The sequence below is a fragment of the Dromaius novaehollandiae genome, chromosome 1 (genome assembly GCF_036370855.1).
Source record: "Dromaius novaehollandiae isolate bDroNov1 chromosome 1, bDroNov1.hap1, whole genome shotgun sequence".
In the NCBI taxonomy this organism is placed as follows: Eukaryota; Metazoa; Chordata; class Aves; order Casuariiformes; family Dromaiidae; genus Dromaius; species Dromaius novaehollandiae.
The window spans coordinates 32,640,829-32,665,162 of record NC_088098.1 but is presented as its reverse complement, the minus strand read 5'-3'; positions in this window follow the sequence as shown (position 1 = coordinate 32,665,162).

The window sequence follows — 24,334 nt, the reverse complement described above, 5'->3', positions numbered from 1 at the left end:
AATTGCTATCACAGCTAGACCAAGTAAAACAAAGTTGGAGATAGGTCAAGAAAAGTTCAGAAGAGCAAGCCTGACAAGCCTCTGTCCCGAGGCCTTGCAAATTCAGTGCAAAGCTTATGGCTTGATATTAGCAACGACAATAGTGAAGTACATCTATTTTTTGTGTACAAGTCAGCAACTATCTTATGGTATATGAAAACAGAGCATTTATAGTACAAAGCAAATAAAACAACCACTTGTAATGAAACTGCAGGTGGAGCAGAGAAAGGCAAAATATAGTTTTTCTCAGTGGAATTAATATCTTTGCTTTTGGAAGCAGTACAATCATGCTTGAAATTCTTACAAATGAACGCAAGCCATATCTCGTAGGCTTTCTGAAAGGACAGGAATCTTGCAGAAAGGAGTAATGCTAAATACCGTTGTAGGGAATGGATCGGTGCTGAATGCAATAAAAAAGTGGCTTAGCAGCATTATATCATATAGTACTCAATATCCTTCTTGAAACTTTGTCAAATGAGTACTGACCCAAATATGTTTAATAAAGTAGGTCTGATAAGTCTGACAAGATATATTACTCACTCTAAAGCATGCAGGTATAATAGCAGAAAACCTGTAGGATAAGGAGATCTTTTGATGATGAGTTTTGAAGGTTGAGGATAGATGGAAGGTAATCTGAGGCTTCCCCGTTGTAATAAAATAAATCAATTTAGTAGTAACATATACATTGCTTTTGTCAAGACATTCAATACATAAATAAGAAAAGAGAAAGCAGCTTTCCTTTTAATATTCTCTCTAATCTGAGGCACTCTAAGGACATGGTCTTCAAGATATGCCTTGCTGTGATGCACACAGCAAGCACACAGGAAAAAGAAAGGCACAACCTAACAGCAACAGTTTTGTAAAACTAAGAAAATTAAAGAAGGTGAGTTACATTGATCCTGATGATTCATACTTAACCTTAGTGGTTTGCTTGCTTGCCATATGCCAGCATGACTAACCCAAGGGTGCCAAAAATTACCATTGATCAATAGTTTGAAATTGCAGCACTTGAACTCTCACCTTTAATTCTGCTGTGTTGTAGTATGTGTTCGAACATCAGCCTTTTAGAATTATTCATTCTGGCTGCAAATCAGCATTGCATAGGCAGCTGCAGAATGTTAAACATATTTTTTCAAGCATAGAATAGCAAAGCCAATTTCACTATAGAACCATGGTGGAGCTCATAAGCAGACAGGGTCTAGGGATATTCAATATCTCTATGCAGTTAATTTAAATTTTCCTTGAATCTTGATATTAAAAAACTCTTTTTGGAATGTATATAGTTATGTATATGCAAGGTGGAGTGTATGTGATTTGATCCAAAGTGTTTTAAAGTCAACGGAAAGATTTCCAGTGACTCTGGTGGTTTCTGGAAAGGAGTCACTACACCATTTTCAAAAGTTCTTCAAGTCTTCAAAGCCTCTAAAACTTCTCCCTGCAGTACTGAAGTGTGATGCTGGGCTTCTGTAAATCCCTACTTAATCTGTGAATGAGATTAGTGAGTAATGAAGGACTTTGCACAGCCAAATCAAAATCTGATTTGCTCAGTGTAGAAATGTGAACCACTCTCAAAACAGACTCCCCACCTAACTATATCATTCAAACTTTACTGTTACAAGAAGTAATGGATGAAATCGATTCAGTGATGTTAATTTTTTTGCCATCTGACAAATACGGAAGAGGGGCCTAGCTGGTAAAACTCCCACTAAATGTAAGCAAATTTGGTCATAACAAAACTGATTCTTCAACTTAACTTTTCCTGTTTGGTGCAGGTACTCAGCATAAGATTTACATTACCTAACTTTAACTGTCTAAAAGTTTGGCATCTGGTCTAAGCTATTTGCTTCCTTCTATTGTCTTGCAAGATAGCTAGGCATCTCTAGGTGGTAATTTATTCCTTCTGTCTTAGACACCTACACTAGGAGGTCTGACACCATCTGGGAGTGTTTGTCTCTTTCCATTGACTCCATGGGTTGCTTGTATTATCAGCTTAGACTGAATGCCTAGCTACTGAACAGCTAGAATTAGGTAAAATGGTGACTCGTTTACAATGGCACACCTGCTCCCATATGCATAGCTGTGTTAATTCAGAAGGAGCTTTGTAATATGAGGATTCAAGCATAATTTAAACCAGCTGTGTAGAGATACTCATTGCTCTAGACCTTCTCTACTTAGCCTAAACATATATGACTCTCTTCCTTAGTATTTACAGCAATACAAAACAAAGGTAGGCTTGCACTGTTTTTGCAATAATCCACAACTCATTGATCAAAGGAGACATGGCTAATCGCAATATAAATTAATACAGCCATCTCTCCAGTTTAAAATACCTGAAAGACAGCAACGCTGTGCTAAAGTGCTCCCACTTGTTATGGGAAGGTGTCAGTGGTGTATAGCTGAATATATGGGGCAATTTCCTGCCTTAATTCTTAAAGTATGGTTGGTGGAAAGACTGGGCTGCTCCACTGCCTGCACAATTTTCCTGCAGTAAAGCGCTCATTATCATAAGGTGTATGGGTCTGGTCCACAATGATGTTGTGCGATGCTGGCAAGGATACTCACAACCTATTGACTGAGTAGATAGGAAGTGAAATGGACTAGAATTAATGTTAAGATAGCTGTAAACATTTAAGTGAAACTGTAGCTGTAGGTTTTTAGAATGGATATGGTCAGACTGAATTCTTCAAGTGGTGTAGTATAAGTGCCTCAAAACCAAGAGTTGGGTATTTCAACTTTAACATGTTTTTATGTAGTGACATTTGCTAGTGAGAAATTGTTTACCCTTTAAATTTTATGGTATTAGCCATTATGGTGTTTTGTTTGTTTTGCTTTGTTTTGCTACTGCTTGGTGAAGTTAGACTGACAGGGAGGGACGAATGCTGGAAGGCAGAGCTGGTGTGCTGTTCTGAAAGAAATGTGTGGTAGGTATACCTGAGCTCTCATAGAGGGTCCTGGGGTTTCCGTTCAGCAATGAGGCTGCGCCTGAAACACTGGATTTCTAGATACCTTAGAAGTGAGCCATGTAAGTCTGGGAGTCAGTGAGATTATTAACTTGTTTGTTAGTCTGGGTTATAATAATTTATAATAGTAGTTTCTAGAAATATGATATTACTAACAATGGCAAATGATATTTTGTAGGATGGGTCCAAACTGCTGTCTAATCCTTCATATCATTAATTTGCTGATATTATTTTGTTACTACTTAATTTGGAGAAACAGTGAAACATTTTAAATAAGTGCTTGCTCATTTTCTTTTAAAAAAAGGGAGTGGGGGAAGAGAGAGAGAGAGAGAGAGGGAGGAAGAAACTACTAACTTTCCTATGGACTCTAGTCTTTGGATGTTGCCTCTAGCCCAAACCAAGCCATTTCTTTATGTGGCTAGCAGGCCTGTCTGGAAAAGATTTTTCATGACTTGATCAAACACCTTATTTAGAGAAATTTGCCCGATTAGAAGTAGATTTTTGCAGGCCAACATTTTTTTTATCAGTGTAGGGCATTGTTGCAAAGAGCTGTAGCGTACAGAGTAAAGCAGTGAATACTATCCAGAACCAGAACTCAGGGAAAAACTCATTAGTAGTGCCAATCACAGGAGTCGTTAGGCAGGTCCTACCTAGCCTGCAGCTTTGCAGTGCTGGCTGCTAATAGAAGTTGGCTTGCTTCTGAAATGCCAGTGCCTGGAAAGTTCCTATTTCAAAGAAAACAGAATCTTTCACTTCTATAATAAGATTAGATTTACAGACTTTTATGATAGACAGCTCTGCTACTGGCTTTCTGAAAGGCAAATAGTCAGGAATATTTGAAGCATGCCACACATTTTTCAGTGTTTATGGTGAAATATATAAATAGAAACTGCACAATAAGAGAAGAGTTAAAAAGACATATTTATCAGCCAGTCTGTCCTCATTACTTCATTAACAGTGACAAAGTTGTTTAACAGTTATGAATATATGTTTACTAGTTGTGAATAGTATGAATAACTGCTGTTCTAAAACATTCCTCAAGTTTGAAAAAAAAAAGAATTTTAGGAGGATATATGTTTATGCATATTTTTACATATACATATCTATATATACATACAAGCACCCTATAAACTATGCCATCATTCAAAATATGGGAAACATCCTAAATGCATATTTAGATGTTTCTCATCTTAAGCTGTTTTTTTGCCTCTTAAATACTAAAAACTTAAATACTAAAGACAGGCTGGTAAATTCAAATTTAAACATTGGAAATTGAATATTTTAATAAAAAGTGAACATTTTATTTAGGGAATCCTCTGAACTTTTAATCCCCATCTTAAGACTTCCCATTTACTAGGAATCATCTATTTTTTTTTCTCTAAAGGCAGCTTGTTACCTTTGTTCACTTCTGCATTCTTTAGAGATAGTCTGATGACTTACTGATACTTGCCTGTGGATCTAGCATTTTGTAGCAGTTAGTAAGGACCATCTGCTTCTTCCAGTAAAAGTAAATAACTTTGGTGCATAAAAACTAAAATAGAAGCACCTGCTGACTACTCTCTTTCTTTTCTTTTTTTTTTCAGTACTAAAACTGAAGCAATATTTTTCTCCTTGAATGATAATTATTTTCATTTATTCTTATTTAATATTATTTTTGATACAAAAGCTCCAGCTCCATGAGTGTTAAATAGTCATTAATAACCTTCTTTTCACTATCATCCTAATAAAGAGCCAAAACAAATTATGTTAGAGAATGACACTGGAAAAGGAAAAAAAAGAATAGGACACACAGATTCCTCTTTGTAGATCTGTGGATACCATTTTTTCATGTCAATAATCAGCTGGATGTCAGGCTTCCTTTCCGTTCTATTTTATCAGGTACTTTTTCCCCCCCCTCTCGTCTTTCTTTCTTTCTTTCAAGAAAAAGCAATTGGGACAGCAATGCCTCCTGAAGAGCTTAGTGCAAGTGACATTCAGAAGTGCTGTTTGTAGTATTTTATGGTAAAGGAATAAACATTTTTGTTCATCCACTGTTGTCATCCTTTTGTTTTTGTCTTATGCATTCACAACTAAAGTTTCTTCTATATCTGGATACCATGCACTACATTATAAGTAAGGATAGTTGGCAAAAAAATAGAATTCCCATCCTATGTGATGGTCTGACATTTGGGAACATTGTCTTCCTCACAGAATGGGGCTAGAGATAGAGATTTTCTATGAAACAGATATTTGTAAATATTTTGATTTCTATTATGACAAGCTGAGTCTAGATTTTTTTCTCTTTTTTGTTGTTGTTTTAACTCAGAACAGGAAGTCTGACTGACACCATATTCAGTTAAACGAATTTGAGGAAGTGAGCAGTAAGGGTGAGAAAGGAGGTTTGATATGCATGTCTATTATGAGCTACTCAGTGAGCTTCCCTCTGCTGTCAGGAAAGAGAGAAAGAGAGAGAAAGAGAGAGACAGAAAGAGAATGTGCAAACGGTATCTCCAGGGTGGCTCCTACTGTGGCAATTATGTTAGAGCGAGCTGAAGGTGCCCCTGTCCCTGGCTTGAACATAAATGGAGCTTAGCTGACTATCTTAGACTAAATGCCTAATTTTTTAGACAGCTAAGCATGGCAGACATTCCCTGCTAAACAAGTAAGTCCCTGGATGAGGCTAGAGAAAGGAGTAGCTGAAGTTACTCTGTGCTTGAGAAGGAAATACTCTGCTCTTTGGGAGCATTTATCATCCTTGGAGAGAGAACCAAATACACCTCTCTGCAGCCACGGTGATGGGAGACCATGAGGCCAAGGACAGTCTAGAAGGTATTGGGTTGTCTCCTAGGGAAGTGCTCAGAGAGGGTGGGAAGTGTGCTGATGTTAATTCCTGTGTTAACTGGTGTCTCCACTAATGCTAGTCTGTCACACCAGTTCTTGTGTTACTATGTATGGTCTTCTGTAGGTCAGCAAGGCCCTGTCCCTCGAGAATGAGGTCAGGGTATCTGTGGTTATAGGTTACTGGTTATAAGCTGCTGCTGCTCTCCCCTTGGAAGTGAAAAATGGAGAGGCTACAAATGTGAGTCAGGATACCTCAAGAGATGTGGGCCCTTTCAGCCTGGAACAGGACAGCAGAAGTTTAAGAACAAACAACCTGGAAAGTACCTGCTAGAAAGAGCATGACATCTAAAATGGATGGTGGAGATTGCAGATGGGCTTTTGTAGGCACCCTACGGCCTCTGGATTTTTTCTTCTTCCACACCACGTATGAAACAGGCTATTCCCACACTTTGCCTAGGGATAACTAGGCAAAGACACTTAACATCTCTGAACTTTGTGAACCACATACACTCCATGATTGCAAAATGAAGTGAAGAAAATGGTGAATCATCTTACATGTAAGAAAATACATCCTATGTTGCCAGATTTCAGTTATGATGTCTACAAAGCAGGAAAATAGGAAAAGTTGTAGGCTAGTTTTGCTCCATTTTTCCCATTGTATTGAAGTCTTTATATGGCAACACTCTTCTCAGGAACCCTCCTACACTTTGTCTCTTTAAACCTTGCTATCCTTCACTCTGTGGGTTTTCAGGAAGTGCTTCAGAGACTAACATTTAGCCATCTATGTGTGATTTAGTATAATAAGTTTCTGAGATTCTAAAAATGGCAAATAGCATACTGTCATTTCCATGCTGGTAAATAACACTCCAAGGACTCTATAGGATTCACCCATTTAGAGAGAATTAATGGGAAACCTCAGGAATTTCTCCATTAGCGTAGTCTCCTGTGGTAAATTACATGAGCAGAGAAGTGAAATACATCTTTACAATGATCTCAGCTGGAAGCCCAGCTCATAGTTATCTGTTTTATTTCCTCTTTTAGTTTGCTGGCTGTCTGATTTCTTTAACCTACTGTGTATGTTTCTGTATTAGTCAACTATTCTTTTCCAGGATTAAGGCAAGAATATACCCAGTAGTGACGTGCAAGATAGGTACTATCACAGGGGAAAAAAGAAGAGCACCTTTGCACTTAACTTATCAAATAACAAACTTCAGAGGCAAAGGTGAAGTTCATGGACTGAATACTCAAAGAACATTTCCTATTGATCCATTTTTATAGGGTAGTAGTCTAGATATACAGATATAAATGTTGAGATTTGTTACTAAATCTGTTTTGTTAGAACAGAATAGATTTGTATTTTGGAATCACACTGTATATTTGGATTTTGGTACCTTTTTATTGCATTTTCCTCTATATTTTTTCTTCCTTCATATGCATACTTCTTTTTCCTTTTAATAGCAAACATACACTTAGCACCATATACATTCGTTTTAGCATGAATTTGCTTTCTCAATGTTAAGTAAAACAATGCTTTTATTTACAAATCACAGAAAAGAATAAACAACTAGATATCCCATTTTAACTGACATAATATTTCACAATATTCTCCCCTTTTTGTGTTTATAAATATATTATTATTCTGCAGCTGTTCTTTAATAAATATTTTGAAAATATCTATCTGTGTTATCCAAACTCTATCCTTCTAACTCCCAAATATAAATGGGTTCCTAGTCATATGGCTTCGTAACTCAAAGTTCTTAATTATATCACTATTTTGGGTAGTATTGGCCGGAGAAACTGGCCTACCCTAACCACAGTACCCGCTTTAACAAGCCAGACTTGAGCAGGCTCTGAGTTGATTTTTTATTTCAGTTTCTTTCTTTTTTTTAAACAGCCTTCTGACATCTTTCCTGTTAGAGAATTTTTTTTTCTCTTGACTGTCATATTTATGTTCTTTTTCCCCAGCTGTCTGTTCCCTTTTGGTGTTATTTTGCAGTGTGGATTTATTTTCATTGCTTCACCATATGCTTTTTTTTCCTTATATTTTCCTGTGCCTCTGTCCTATTCATGCTCTTCTTTTCCTCTCTTTTCTGAAGTTCTTTCACGTCTGTCTTCCCCTGAGACTGGCAAGTAAGTAATAAGCAGTTTATTGACAGGACAGGATACCTTTTGACTTCCTTAAGAGCCCTTTTCTGCCTGGATTTCAGTCCAGCTTTTATGGTGGAATCCCATCCCAAGATTCATTGGGATTATCCATTTTCTATGCTTGCAGTTGCTGTGTTTACTGTATTCTCAAGTTAGGGTGAATAAGACCTGCAGCTCTAGTTCTGTAAAAGCAATGACAAATGGCTAATTCAGTGATCAAACAGGCTTACATGAGCAAAATACTGTTTGTTCAAATATAAAAACAATTAACAATGCTTGGCATGCCTAGGTTCCCAGGACTCTATCTTTCACAGGGAGATTTGGAGAGGATTTAACATCTACAAGGCGTTGCCAGCTCTAGGATGTGGATGGCATAAGAACGGAAAAATAGTTCAAGTTTATTTCAGGAAGAATGTTTAACAATATGCTTTTTCAGTTCCTGTGTTCCTCCTTTGCAGATAATGTTTCCAATGCTTTTAGTCCTTTGACATACCATTTCCACATCCTGGGAAAGGAGCTGCTCAGTTTGGAGGAGACTAGATGTAGAAATCTCAAAGCTAACGACTTGAACTTGTCCTTCAAGCATTTCTCAGGGCATTCTTCACTGTAATCTGTTGCTTGTGTCCCTGTTTATATAACTCTTCATAAATGAGAATTTTTCTTAAAAACCATAATAAACAAACATACTGGAAGGCCATTTTGTTGATGAGTCCAACATACAGCAAACCTACAATTTGCACATGGCATCTCTATGTTCCCCGTGACATATATTTAGCTATATTTTTCCCTGTCAATTTCCTGATCACGTTCATCTCTTTTTTCAGTCCCTCTCTCTAGCTAATAATTTTGTGTTTGCCAGTGTAGAAGCCCTTTCTCTACTGCACCTGACTTCTCTGTTCCAGGGTCGCTCTGAACCTCCTCATGTTCTGGGATGCTGCCAAGTGTCCTTTTCAGGCCTCACTCTTAACAGAGAGGCAAAAGCCAAGGATGAAATGCTATGACAAGAGAGCCTTTCTAACAGAGCTGAGCACCAGCTGTTGCATTACTCCACTGAGGTTTTTAAAAGGTTACCTCTGCTGGAGAGCTCAGGACCTGACCAGAAGATATAGAAAATAGTGAGGAGTCTGTCAGAGTTATAAAGTCTCTCTGGTATGAGGAAGTAGTGCAAAGAAAGCTTTTTTTCTTTACCTTATATTTTGCTTACCCCAATGACAATACTTTTTCTTACTAAATAAAATCTTGAATTCACACTAAATCACTCTATGAAGATGATGATTTGAGGAGAAAAGTAATATCAAGATCAGAGCTACTAAGCTATTGTATAATGTTTACAAATCACTGTCATGTTCATTATCTTAAGAGAAAAAAAAGCCTGGAAAAATATATTGCAATTACTTGCAATTGGCAATTTGGTTGTTATTAATCTACTATGTGGTCACTTGTCTGCAGTCCAAGGTCTTGGCATTTTAATATACGAAACTATTACTTTGGCAGCTTGAATTTAGCACATCTACCTACCAGCTGCTTTCTTTCCTAAGACACTTGGTGGTAGGATATTATGGCAGCATCCTTATAAGTCTCAAAAAAGATGCCATAAAGAGATAGTGTTCTCAGTGCATGCAAGTTCCCATTCCCTTCTGAAAGAGAAAATAAAAAAATTGTAAAAGTTTTAGGCATGTCCAAAGCTGTAGCTTCAATTTATTCTCTTTGTTATTCTGGGATTTTTTGTTTCTTCTCTTTATTCTGTCATTTTGTTTATTTATTTGTTTTTCACCAGTGAAGAATTTAACCTATTCTAGATGCTGATTTAGGTCTATTCAGCACACTTCAGAGTCACACACTATGTCTTATTTCTATCAAAGCACAGTTACACAAATGAGAGGCTAATCTGCCCCTGTCTCTAGTCATGATTGCCTCCAACAAACTCCCCTTATTTGAATGAACAGATTTTAAATAGTGAGAAGCTGGAAACTTGTGACCTGGATGGTATTCCTATTGGATCAAAAGTCCAAATCCTCTTGCCAGCTGATGTGATAAGGAAAGACTAGTGTGCATGTCTGCAGCCAAAGAGAACATGAAATATTTCCCTCCATGCTGTTGCTCTGTGCTGAAACCATTCTGGGTTAAAGTGGTCCTACCTGCTGAAAGGATCAGTTTGATTCTACCTATGTGCAGAATCCTCTTCCTGTTGCTATACATATAGAAAATTCTTTGTTTGTCTTTCTATTTATTTTCTTTCTATTTATTAATCTTGAGTGAGATTTTCTATATTTTCAACTTTTGTCTCATTGTATTTCAAGAAATGAAACAGTAAAAAAACCCCGATTACCATCCAATAAGTGAAATTCTTTGAGGTGTGTTTGTCATGGGATCACATTGATGATTGCACATGTAGACATACACTGGCAACTCCAGAAGCTAACTGAATAAGGTTCCAGTGTTACAGTTGATCTGTTCATTTGTAGCAAGTCCAGCCTATCCAGGACCTCTATAAATCCAGTGTAGGGTTGCTTATCACTTACCTAGTGCAGTAATTCCTTTCAAAATTTAGTAGCTTCCCTTCCAGCGTGTCAGGGAAAAGTTTTTCACAAAAAGTGTCAGTCTCCTTCACAATTTAAGGAAGCTGGCAGATTTTCATATCCACTCTCTCCATTCCAATTCACCTCTTTCAGCCAGAGTGGTGGGATGTGATTCTAGCTGTGCTTGGTACCCTGTGATGGTACAAAATGTAGGCATTTCGCTAGTGCAAAGTCTGGAAGTTATAGGAGGGAAAAAGGACAGGCCAGGGAGTTCATTTAAAAACTTATCTTGAAGAGTCACAATCACTGAAACATAAGTAATTATTTTTGCTTGGGAGCTTCTCCATGTGTATTCTGCTAATGGTGGTACTCAGTCTATGACCTAATTTGATAAAATGCATGCCAGAAATCCAACAGCATAACAACTATGCACTAATATTGTCAAAATGAGAATCATGGTGTGTGATGATGCCCACAGAAAGCAGTCCAGCTGCCGGTAGTGGCTGGCGCTCTATATTTCTGTTAAAGTGGTTTTCAGGACCAGAAAGCCACTGAGGCTTCAATGGTTCAAGAACTTGCCCTCATTAAGTTCTAATGGAATGAGGTGGGAATATCATTAGGTGGCCTACAGTAGCGCATTTTGTGGTGTCATTTGATACAGCAAGAAATTCAGTTAGGAGTCAAATGGCATAGATTTTAATCCTCTCTGTGCTTTCTTCCTGAACTCCTTCCTGACATTTTCCTGACAAAATCTTGTCAAAAGGTACAGATATGGAATAATAGTTCAGTGACCTAGTTTTCACAGCAATCTCCACCATGCAAGAATAAATCTCTTCTGCTTTGTTAGTGAATGTTATTGTAGCCAATGAAAGGAAGTTTTGATGTACAGGTTAAAAAGAGAATGTATAGGGAGGAGATAAAGATGGATACCCAATTCTGTGGTTATAAATTGCTTGTTGGGGATAAGTGTACTGAGATCACCCAGGAATTTCACTTTTGTGGAATAATAGAAAAGATGTTTTCCTTACCTTGAAAGCTGATTAGCTGAAATGGATGTTAATACAGTCTGTCCATGGCCATTCCTGACTTTTATTTAAAGGAGAATTTGTGTACTTGGAATCGGCTATCCTGGCTAGGAAATATTTTCTATTTAGTACTGTAGGTTGGTTTTGTCAAATTCTTTATGCACTGATAGACATTCAAAGTTCCTGCTAAAGGATGCAAATGCCCTCAGAGAGGTAGAATTTCTCTCTGATTTACCATATTTGTCTGTGGAAGAAATAGATGGATGTTGAACCGAGAGACTGGTCATACCTGAGGACTGGCTCCACCATGGCAAGGGTGACAGCATGAGGATTGCTTGCGAATTTTCCAGTTACTTTTTGAAGTTCTAAAAAAAATAAGCAATGTATATCAAAGAGCACAGGAATTCAGGAACACTTCTGACAGGAAGCTTTTTCATAACTTTCGAGCAGAAATTGCAGTAGTTCTGCTGTCTTTCATTGTAAAGTAAGAGATTAGAAAGGTAGAGGTGTGGAACTGGACCATATAAACTATTATCTTCACAGCTTAAAGGTATATTGCTAGGGTACTCTAAAACTCACTGAAACGAAGCAGGTTCCCAGAAAGACAGGAAAGGAGAAGGAAAAAGAACAGGTTGGTCTCTTACTGTGTGCTTCCTGATAAGGGTTAAATATATTGTTTATCAGATGTAAAATGACACACAGGTCCTATATGGAACTTACAGTGATTTCTTAGATGCTCAGAAAACGTATCTAAAAGATAATAACACAAAGAAGACCTTGTCTTCACTTTGTAACATGTGTATACATTTCTAAAGCTCTGAATGCTGCTCACAAGTTCCTAAGAAAACAAATTGTCCCTGATTTTAGACTGAGCAAACCTAGATTTTTATGAATTCTTAGGAGCTTGGAAAGTGAATGCTTTTTTCCTGGCACTGCAAATTGCTACATACCTAAGTGTCTGATAAGTCCAATGTTTCATGAGGTGCTTTCAAGGAAATGTGTACCACCAGTTGCTCGTCAGAGATTAAATATGTAATTCTTCCCTGAAGACCTGAAAAATCTAGTAGGGAAGTTTGGAGATTTTATCAAAATGCAAAAACCACATATTTCACTACTAAGTACTATCTAATCCTTATATTTGTAAGTAATTCAAATGGCTAAAGAAAACCAAGTGAAAAAAAAGATGAAATTTAGAAGTTTTAAGAAATTAAAAAAAAACCCTATAATTGTGGATACATCAGTAGGATAGGACAGAGAAGGATGTTTAATATTGAGTTCCCATTGTAAAGTGGCCACAAAAGAAGGGAAATGTAGTTTGAAGAGATACCAGTCAAAATATTTCCTGTGAATGAAAGCACCAATGATATTGCTGTAAGGAATGATAAGAGTTCATCTCAATTACTGTTTATGTGTCTGGTTATCCATGTTCAGAAAAGCAGAAATTCAACCCACAGCATATGCACAAAAGTCATTTTAGAAAGACCGTTTTAGAAAACTTGCTGAAAGAAGATTGAAAACTCAAATAATGCAGCAAGATGAAGGCAAGGGGGAATACTACTGTGCTCTACTAACAGGATATAAGAACTGGGGAGACAGAAGAGCTCTGAATAATACTGGTATGACAAAAAATAAGCATAAGTTGGGAATAAATTCATTTAGCATATAAATAAAATTATAGGTCTTAATCTTCAGAAGATGAAATTCTAAAAGGGCCTTCCAGTAAAGATTTTGGAAGAAAAAACTTGACCAGTTTTAAGATGGTCCTTGATTCTTTTATCAAAGAAGTTATGTGAAATCTTTGCATAGGATTGGAAGGGCCTATACCTGATGACCTATAAGGTTGCTGTAGTCTTGTGTTCCTAACAAAGACCTAGAAAATGTTACTTACCTGAGGTAGAGTGGCGGTGAGAATTCCTGTATCTTTTAAAAGCAGGCACTGTGGTAATAATTATGTCTTTTGATTGTGATCTTTCTCTCTGCTTCTTTTTCTAAATTCTGATGAGACTTTTCTTCAATTATATTTGTATGTAATTTGTATATCTGTTCAGATTTTAATTCCAGCACCTTACTTGCAACTTCCAGCTCACTCTTTGCAATAGTCCTTCAGAGCTCTTGCAGTTGCCCTCGTGTCTCTCAGCACGCCTGTGCTTGGGCGAGCAAGTCAGACAACCCTGGAGGCGAGAGAAGCGTGGCCTGCCGCTTAACCAACCCTAAAGGAAAGTACAGTACTAACAGTTTTAACTTTACTAAACATTCAGTAAAGACTCAAACCCCAAAACTTTTGCTTTGTTCATGCTAATTTTCAAACTGTTACACACTGATTTCAGAGCACTTTTTGGGGAGGGGGAGGAGGAAGTAGCCATTACTCCATGCATTTTGCATAAAGGCAGGGGAATATAGGGAAGTGACCTGTTCACAGAGCAGATCAATAGCAAAACTATGAATAGTTCCCAGGAACATTAGTCTGGCACTCCAGCCACCAGACTGCATGATCTTTAACAGTTTGCGTTCATACATTATTTACATGTACACACAAAATAAGTCTTCTACATTACTGAAGTAAAGAATGAAATTAGGCAACTTCTTGCATTTTGCAAAGATCATTTTGAAGAAACAATCATTTTGCCAGAGCCTAGAGACATTTTCCTAACCCCAGTTACTAAAACAAGGTTACTTACGTACCCACATTGAAGTACGCAAAGGCAAACTAGGCCACAGTATCTTCCTGAAATTCAGGTTTGCAGCATCTAAATTTCAGTATGTAAATTCATCTTTCAGCTAACAGTAAATGTACGAAAAAGCAGCAGCCTAATGTTTCAGTGAAATGAAAGAATCATATTATAAATAAATAGTGTCAATAATATAACACCGCTAATTAATCTTCATAGATGATCATAACAATATTCATGGAATAAGAAGGAATTGATCTATCGTCTATTAATTCCTACTTATACAGTATTTCTGTAGCACATTTGAACTGCATACCATAGGTGCCTTGGGGAAAGAAAATGGGTTAAATGACCACTGGAAAGTTTCACTTCAAGTGAAACTTAATACAGTAATATAATATATGATATATGTTTTATTTTTATGTATAATAACTACTAATACATCTAAATAAGGGGGAACATTCTGAGGTTTTAAATGAATTGTTTAGCCTTATTTGATAGCTCATGTTTTGGAGGATTTCATTGTCAGAAAAACTGAACAAAAACATTGCTTACATTTCTGAATGAAAACAAACTAAAAATAAAGGGGTTTCCTGAACAACAGAAAATCTATTTGTCATCTAAATTCACCATTTGGTTACACAATAGCATTCTACATTTTTTAGCTGGAAGGGAATATATTTTATAACACCTAAGACAAATATGGAAACACATAGAAATAGTTTAACTAAAAAAGTATCAACTATTTATTGCCAAAGCTGCTTATGGGCTGCTAAATTAAAGAGGGATTTTGAGACGTTAGTAACCTTACAGAAATTATGAAAGTGGCTAGATTTATTTTGTCTATGTTCCTTTTTCATAACAACAACAAAAAGAATTAAATTGACCTTGACAGGAGTTGAGCATTAAAAATACTAACACAGTTCACTATGCTCTGGGTAAGGAAGAAACATCACTGGTCTCCCACTACCATTTTTTATTTTGTTTTGCTGCATTTCATCATAGAGTGTTTAAAAGCAGAGGCTTTTATATTGCAAGGGAAGGCAATGCTTTATAGCTTGCTTTTACTGCTATTAAGATCTAATCTATCACTCGTTCAGTCGATTGTATTTGACAAGCAGCTTCTTAAACTTGAACTTTGTCATGTGGTGACAGATAACTCTGCCTGTTTGGGCAATTTCCTCCTTTGCAGAGGCTTCACTATGAAGTGTCTCATTATTAATCACCAGCTTTAGTTATGATTTATTATACCATATAGGCTTAAAAAGTAAAAAAGAAAAAAAGATACCAATCTTACAGCATCACCTTGAACAGGTGGCAAACATTACTCTCCGAAGAGACAGAGAAATAGCAATTTTCTGGAAACAAGAATACATGGGAAACAGAATGCCCACTTTTCCCATTTGTTCACTCCTGAGAGTGTTTTTGCACATCGTTAAGCTCCAAGCCCTTTTCCTGCCCAAGTGCTAACCAAGCCCTTTAACAGGATGAGGGTAACACTGGTTGGCACAATCACGACTGGGACAGCTGTGTGCTTGGTTCCCGGGTAGGGGTACCCAGTGAGACCACAGGGGTGTGACACAGCTGGTTCAAGCCCAGATAGTAACTAAGAGTCAAAGTTACTCCTGTCTTATTAGAACCACTTCTCTGGTAGCTGAAAAGGCGCAACAAGTTCACGTGCAATCTAAAAATTCCCATTCTTCTATCAATAAATATACCAGGACCTGATTTTGCGCCTGTGACTTTGTTCAATCTTTCTTCCTCTACTCTGTAGGGAGTTAGGGGAAACTTATTTTAAAGATGCATTAATATGGGTTTTCTTTCACAAAGAGATGGAGAATAGGGCTACATCAAGGCATTTAAGCATGCGTGGAGGCTGTTGGGTTAGAGGCCAGTCAGCTTTCACATTCCTCAGAGAGCTCATAAGGTTCCAGTATAGTTATCTGAAACAACCCTCCAAAATTCCCCTACAGGGAAATTTCCTATTCCAATCTTTGCTGTTCTGTTTATTTTTCTTTTTTTCTTTTTCTTTCTTTTTTTTTTTTTCTGAGCAGGTGTGATGAAATTTAATAGGTGATCATGTTATAAGAAGAACAGAGATCATGATGGGGGGGTCTTAGCAGTGGTCCAATAGGCTTAGTTGGCTTATGGGCACAAAGAAAGGAAGTTTCCAGAAATGGCTGAATCAAACTGAGGAATAGAGTGGCCTGGGAACACTGGCTCTGGTATCTGCTTGCCCTCTAAGTAAACAGAAAAGAACAAAATGTGCTCTACATCAAAAGCAATTGCAATTACAATTTTTTATCTGTTCACTGTGCATCATGAGTTGCATTCCAGCTGCTGCTGTGGGATAACATGTTTAGGTGGAATGATCCAATTCTGAAGCATATTTAACAAAACAGACTTTTTATTTGATGAACATAATGTTAAATAAATGCTCATTGTGTCCATAAGCAGCCGACAATCCTGACGGATGATTTCCCTATTTTCTTTTTTTCAGGTGGCCCTGTAAATTGTAATAAAATAAATGTAAAAATATCCACAAAACCTGCACTAAAAGGCATTATTTATGACCTAGCTTATCTCATATATTTCAAGGATATACCAAATACATGCAGGAACTTCTTAGTCATTAAACACTGAATATAAGAGCATTGTCATTATAATTGCAAATATTCCTACCGAAGAGTGGCCCTGAAAAGATCAGATTTGACACTGATTTGACATTGACTGCACATGGATCAGACTCTGACTTACAAAAAGTTGCAAAGGCGTGAACTGTCATAATGCAGTAGTGAATTATACCTGCTGTAAGCCTTTGGCTATAGAAAAGGTAGAAAGACATAAGCCCACATCATGAAGTGTGAACAGATCTGTATGAGCAAAATCTTCAATGATTCATATTTTTACCTCAAAGGGTTGCCTTGTTAATGAAATAGTAGCTTGCCAATGTCACATTTAGACATTCACTAAGAAAACCAAGGAATCTGACAATTCCGATAAACTGCTCTGGAAATGTCTGCTGCCATGTGTAATGATAGGCATGCAGGTTGCAGAAATATCACTGCTAGAACTCTTTCCATTTTTAAAAAATGTGGCATTAATTGGAATTTGTGTTACAGTATACTGACTCTCTGTTCAGGCTCTTTAGAAAAATTTCTCTAGTGACTGCAAGGCGATGATGTTAATGATATACACTAAAGAATACCAGTTAATCTGTAGCCAAAGATCTAAGAAGTTTCTTTGGGCTTAAAAAAAAGTAGTGTTTGGTGGCATTTTTATAAAGTTGATAACTAAAATCTGAGAGTGTCACACACTTTTGCAGCTTGGATGAACTTTTTCAGCTGAGATAGCAGCATCCTGAAGGGTGAATAAGAAGTATAAGATCCTTCACAATACAACTTCTCTTGAGGTTTAGCATGCGTGGTCAGCTAGCAGTCATGTACTGGAAAATGATTCAACCTTTCTACTATGGAACAACAGTCAGGTCTTGAAATATGCTGCTTGTCTGACACTAGCACCAAGGGGAGAATACTGGATAGTGAGAAGACAAGCACCCCAAATGGTCCCCTGTGGTCCTTTATGTAAGACTTTCTGTGGAATGAGGGTTCTGCAATCTATGAAAGAAAATCCAGTGATTCATCCACTGTTCTGACATGTTTTTACTCTACATACTTTTTCCTCCTCAGACTCACAAGGTTCTTTTGTAGTGAATAATGTACATCTGGTATTATTGTCTGTTGTAAATAACCCTTTGTGCTTTTCTGCTTCTTTTCTAACATTAGATCTTTTGGGTCATGCCATGCTAGACTTTTCTATAAATACTAAATAATTAGGAGAAAGCACTAAGAAATAAAATTTTGGGGGGTTAGATATTTGACCTCTCCTGTAGGAAAAAAAAAAAAAAAAAGTAGTTAACAGTCACCATAGTCACCAGCAGGAACTGTTCAGCTTCTTAGATCATCCTCCTAACTCCTGTCAAAGGTCACTTAGGCACACGTGAATAAATGAGTATGGAGAAAGCAACTTTGCAATCACTTATGCCTCTTTAGAAATAGCTGATCAAAAAGACCTCAGTGAGTACCAGGGGCTCTCTGGTGATGATTTATATCACTCAACTATTCCACAATTGTCTTAAGTACAGCCATGAAGACTCCATAGCATCTTTGTCCTCTTGGACTCTGGGCAAAGGGATCATAAGGGAAAACTGTGTACAAAAAACCTGAAATCCTAGTGGAAGGAAGATACTCTCAAAATTAGGTAGTAATTTATGGTTGTAAAACTGAGAGGCAAATCTTTGTTGCGATGGATTCAGTGAATAACCTGCTAGTTGCAGTTTTTGTTCCAGTTAAGTTCTTAAGACAGATTCTTCTTTTGGAAACACGACTTCAAGTTGCAGAGGTGCTTTAACACACTGAAATCAATTGAATTCTTCTGCATTCAGCATTAGGAAATTTAAATTCTTTTCTACCTTTTTATATCCATTTTTTTCCCACAGTCTTTACAAATCAAGGTAATAATTGTAATGATAGCATGTAAATGTACCTGATTTTTTTCTTCTCTTCTGTTTCTGTCATTGCTTTATTCCTCTGTAGCATTAACCATTTTTAGCCTTTCTGAATCCAGTCCCAGGAATAGCTGTCCAGACAGAATCTGGGAAATTGCAAAATTCAAAAAATTTGCCTAAGACAGTATTCTACCCAAAGTATTTCAAAAGAGAAATTATATTTTAAACAAGTGCTTCCGTAGGACATGTAAGACTAATTCTAACCTTATTTCCAGATAACAAAGATAATGACACCCAATGACCTTTTAGGATAATAACAAGGTTGTGTTGATTTTCCAGACAATGTATTTCACATATATACTTCTGATTAAAAGATGGCAGTGGACAATTTGTGTAAAGCCAGACATTTTATGCATCTTTGTTGTCCCATAATGCTTAATGTGTTTGTTATTTCTGGAAACCAACTAATGCCATCATATATTTGCAAAGTGGGTCACAAGTTAATTAACAATCTGTAGAAGTGCCAAATTTAATTAAAGCTAAGGGCTCCCCGCCCCCCCCCCCCCCCCCCCGTAAATACAGCTATGCAACTTGAGGTCTGTAGTTAAAGAAATGAATGTATGGAATGTGTCTATAGGCCAAGAATGATGCAGTGAATCCTGCTAAACAGAGGCCTATTAGATAACTTTCAACTTGAACTGGAATTAGGAGACATGCTACATTGAAAATATCTTTGAATATTAATTTTTGAAATGTGAGTGTGAGTGTGTTCAGCGGTACTTTGGCAAGTGTGTTCAGTGCCACTTTAGTGAGCTTTTTCAGTGGCAACTTTGGCCAGAAAGCAGAGCGGAATCTGCTTTCCAGAAATTCAGAGGCAAGAGGGAAAATGCCTTACCTTGCGTTTTATGCCATATGACAGGGTTGGCGCTCCTTTTGTGTAAGTAGCATTAGAGACTTTCCTCTAAAAAGGAAGAGACTAGCTATGGGTTGTTATAAGCATTCTGGATGTACATGTGTGTCACATTTTGGTCTTTTTTAATAGCCTGGAGATAATGGAGATCAGAGGGAGATTTAAGTAGATCTCCAGTGGCTTACTGATGCAAACTTCTTTCAATGTCACACTTTCAAAGAGGTGAAAAAGTATAGATTGGCTAATTTAATGCTCTTGGTAAATAAAATTGTTAAGTTCCACCTTTAGGATTTGAAAGTGTGGGGCTGCAGACTTAAGACTGACCTTTCTGAGTTTTACCATGTATATGTTTGTTATATATAGTTGTATGCGTAATGTGGTGGAAAGCAACTACTTTCCTTTAAGCTGAGATGCCTAAATGAGGTGTATGTTGAAAGCTTGTAAAAAGCTTCTTTTTCCTCATTTGCCAGTTTAGCCCTTTCTTCAATACTTTCACCACCAATACATATGATCAAACTAACACTTTGAAACCATATAATAAATGGTTAATGTATAGTTTAGTGGTTTGACAACAGCACTGCATTCCTGTCAGAAGCATTATGTATGGCAGACAGCTGATTTAGCATAGCACAACAAGAAGGCTAATAACGCTAATTGTGGTAGAACAAAGGAATTAAAAAACCCTGTTTTTCTTTTCTTTAGGCAATATTCGGCAGAGACAGACCGGGAAGTTAACAAATAGATCTGTACCTTTGGGAAGCTGTAAGGAATGAAAAGCAACAGACAACAGGAGGTCAGAAGTCACATCAAACATGAACTACTATTCATAAAATGCTACCATTAATAAAACAGAAATCTTTGTACTCAAGTTGCTAAAAATCCTGTTTTCAATTTTTATGGTAAATGATTTAGATTTCTTTCTGACAAAGAAACGCCTGACCTAATGAAGCTTGATCTCAGTTTTACTCATTGCAATGGAAATAGTGAGTTCTTGGGGACTTAAAATGTTGCTCCTCTCCTGCACTGGGTAGTAGCTTACTTAACAGTCTCACTGATTTAAGTTGGTTTGCCTATGGGGCAGAACAAGGTACTACAGTCCAGAAGACAGATAAATTATAGATCAAATGAGATGCTTAATATCATCAGGTATTCTATGCAAATAAATTAATAATAAAGCACAAAGTCCTGATCCAGTTAACATGCATAACAATTCATTGTGAATCAGCTCAATATGACAATATGTGCAGTCTTAGTCCACTGAAAATGTGGGGTAAAGTCATTTAGTTTTGTATGCAGTGAAAGCAGGCTAAGCAACATTAATGTTACAGCTAGTGTTATACAAATGCTTTAACTTACATTGCTGCAGTCTAAATGCGTACAAATGAGCAGTTACTACAGCTCAGCTAATATTAAGGTGCAGTAACTTGATCAGTAATCTAAGCCCTGGAATTTGTGAGCAATTCCAAGGGTCGACAGGGACAATGTCAGCTTATGAGACTGAATGAACAAGGTGCTTGCTGTTGGAAGTAAGGTATGTCAAAGCTTGTGTTGGGAGGAAGAATTGTCTGACAATTAAAGGGCACTTAGAGGCAGAATTTAAATTGTAAAAGTACTGCAAATTGATTGTGTTGATTAGGAAAAAATATAACTCAAAGTTTCAGATTCTGGCCTAAATAAAAGAATATTGCTGAAATAAAATGTGACAAGCTTTCCATCAGATTTCAGAAGACAAGCTTGTGCTATTATATATCAGGTTACATTCAGAACTTGAAAGAAAAGTCCACAGATCTTATCATAACTGTATTCTCCATCTTATCTCAAAAAAAGTATTCCTAAGGTACTCAAATATTGCCATTATATCTGCTCTGAAAACCTCATATTATTTCTCCAAAAGAACTGCCTCTGGACACACCTTCAAATAGGAGCTTGGCAATTCCCTTGAGATGCCTGAAAGGGAATTACAGGCAAGGTACTTTCTTCAAGGTGAGGTGAATTGTTATCAGTCTTGCCACCTTGTCAAAGGCACTGAGAATAGCCTACAGAGATGTGCTGGCTATTATTCCTCTGAAGCACTTCTACTTAGAATGAAATTTGGTTGTGAATTGCAAAGCAAACTCATACATGTACATCTAACCATACTTCTCTGCTAGACCTAATAGTTAAGTTTACTTCAGGCTATGTGATTTCTCTTCTTAATACTTTACTGAGATGGTATTCCTTGTCTGTTGATAGTTATCATAGGCCCAGAGCAGAAATGAACCCAGTTCTGGAAAAAAATATAATTATCATACTTATTTACCACTTATCTATCTTCTGTGAGTGTGACTGGCTGATGTGTTTTATACTACAGTTTGCCAGATGTTCTGCCAGTTGTTCTTTTTCAGCTCCATCAGGACTTAGCTGACAAATTCTGCTAAGACATTAGGCACAGAAAAATGAAACGCATCAAAGAGTTTGTGCAGCTCTCAAGCTATTTTCATGTGGATTTCCAATTGATTGGTTACAAGTACAGCAAAATCTTAAGACTATATATTGCCTAACAGCTGAAAGTGAGCCAAAGACATTTCTGTTTCATTTTAAAAATAAAAAAAATGGCCATGTGTATTTTCAAAAAATGTTTAAAGGAATGTTCTTCCACTGTTTTCTCCTTTGAATTAAAACTGTGGTTCTGTACTGGGGAGAAGAAAGGATTGTACTCTTTTTTCAGCGTCCCGGAAAACATTCTCCAAATGAAAGAACTTCAGCCCACAGATTCAGTATTAAAGGATATTAGTTACCAGTTTTGATTTCCAAAGGTTGGGTACAGGGTCTCTTGGGACTTCTTTGTTTTCTGATGTCTTGATAGCATAAGTGATGAATGCTAACTACAGTCTCATTTGCCTCATTCAAATATCAAGCCCTATATTTGTCAGAAGAATAGTGCTGTATTTTGCTTTAGCCCAAAATGTCTCCTGAAGAGGTATCTCATAGACATTTTGAAGTTAACAACTGGAGACAATTTAAGGGTGTTTTGGAAAGAGGTGTTGATTGAAGCTTGGGGGGACACTGCTGGGGTCACATGATACAGGTCTAGGATACTCACGTTTCATTCAGTCTGAAGTAAGAACAGGAACTTTCAAATATTTGAGTGAATCTTCTTTGCTTTCTGAGTCCTTTCTGAAAGGAGCCTGTCCACAAGAAGCTTATGAAATATGTCCCTTCCTACATCAAACAAGGCATCTTGAGTAATCATTTAGTCCTACAAATTGGATCAGTAAATGGCTAGTTTCTAGACCTGGATCATCACTTACTCATGATGAAGACCAGAAAACTTCAGCCTCTCCCAGGCCCTTATCCCCACTATTTTGCTGCTCCCCTACAGCGCTCCTAGTCCCTTCATTTCTCTCGTATTTATCCTCTACCAACTTTGAAAAAGGCATGTTTCAGGCATGTTGATTTAGTTACATGTGTGCTGACTGATTGGCTGTGATGGGGCCTGAACTCAGATAGACTACTGCAGGGGCTCTTCTGCCCCTTTCTTAGAGCACACAGAAGACGTTAAAAGGAGTTATGAGCTCTAAGGTAGGTTTTATTTGAACACAGCCTGAACAAGAAACTCTTTTAAATAAGGAGAACTTAAGCCTGTCATAAGGCAGAGAGAGTTTGAAAAACATTTTTCTGCTTCCCACTGTGTCCTTGAGCTCCTTTGCTCCACTATTTTTCACAGTCCAGTATCTGCTATTGACTTTCTGCTTTGCAACAACCACTCTTCAGTCACAACTGGGTCTTTTGGAAAACGACCTCCTTTCTCTTGGCCTAAAGCTAGGCAATACGTCTGCAGTATGTTGACCCAGCAATCTCTTCCAGGAGGCTTCCACTTGAACTATGTGCCCTTCAGCCTAGGACAGGCAAGACAACACCTTTCTGCTGCCCAGATGACTGTTTTAAAAGGACATGATCTACAATTCACTACTAACAAGCAAAAGAGTTGTACTATTGGACATACCAGCAAGAGACTAAGAAGAAACTCCTCCACTGTGCTTTAGAAGAAAAGAGTAAGAAGTCAGCAGCTTTGCACACCTAAATCCCTCTCTCAGATTTGGTTTCAGTGGGCCAGCAGAAGTTGTTGGCGAAGGAGACTGAAGACAAACAGAGAGGTAGCCGAACTGCTGCCTGAAAAAAGTCTGGAGTAGCATACTGAAGAGAGAATTATTAAGCTCTGCTTATATTTATTTTCTATATCATATCTATTTTTTTATTCATACCTACTGTTATTTTCCTACTGTTAATGCTGCAATGCATTTTATTCAGAATTTACACTGCTTAAATCTCTATAGGCCTCTAATATATTGCATATATATTTTTCTATTAAGGAAGAAATTTTCATTAAAGGTTTTCTGTGTTTAGGGAAAAAATACTGATATGTATCCACACACACCAATTATCTTCTTTATTTGTACATAACAGTTAACAACATACAGCCACCATAAAAAAGTCTCTTTCAGTTTATATCTGAATCATTCCATTCACTTTTTATATATAAGACCACATCCATTCACAAGGGATAATTAGTAGGTTTTCTTTTCTGTGTGGAAGCTGTATACACTTCATTCTCTCAAATCACACTAGTAGAAATAATCAGTCCATTTCTCTCACATAAACTTTCAACTAAGATTTGCTTTTTTTTTTTTTTTTCTTTTTTCTTTTAACTGTAACTCAGATGGTGAAATGACTAATACACTGAGTGTTGGTCAGCTTCAC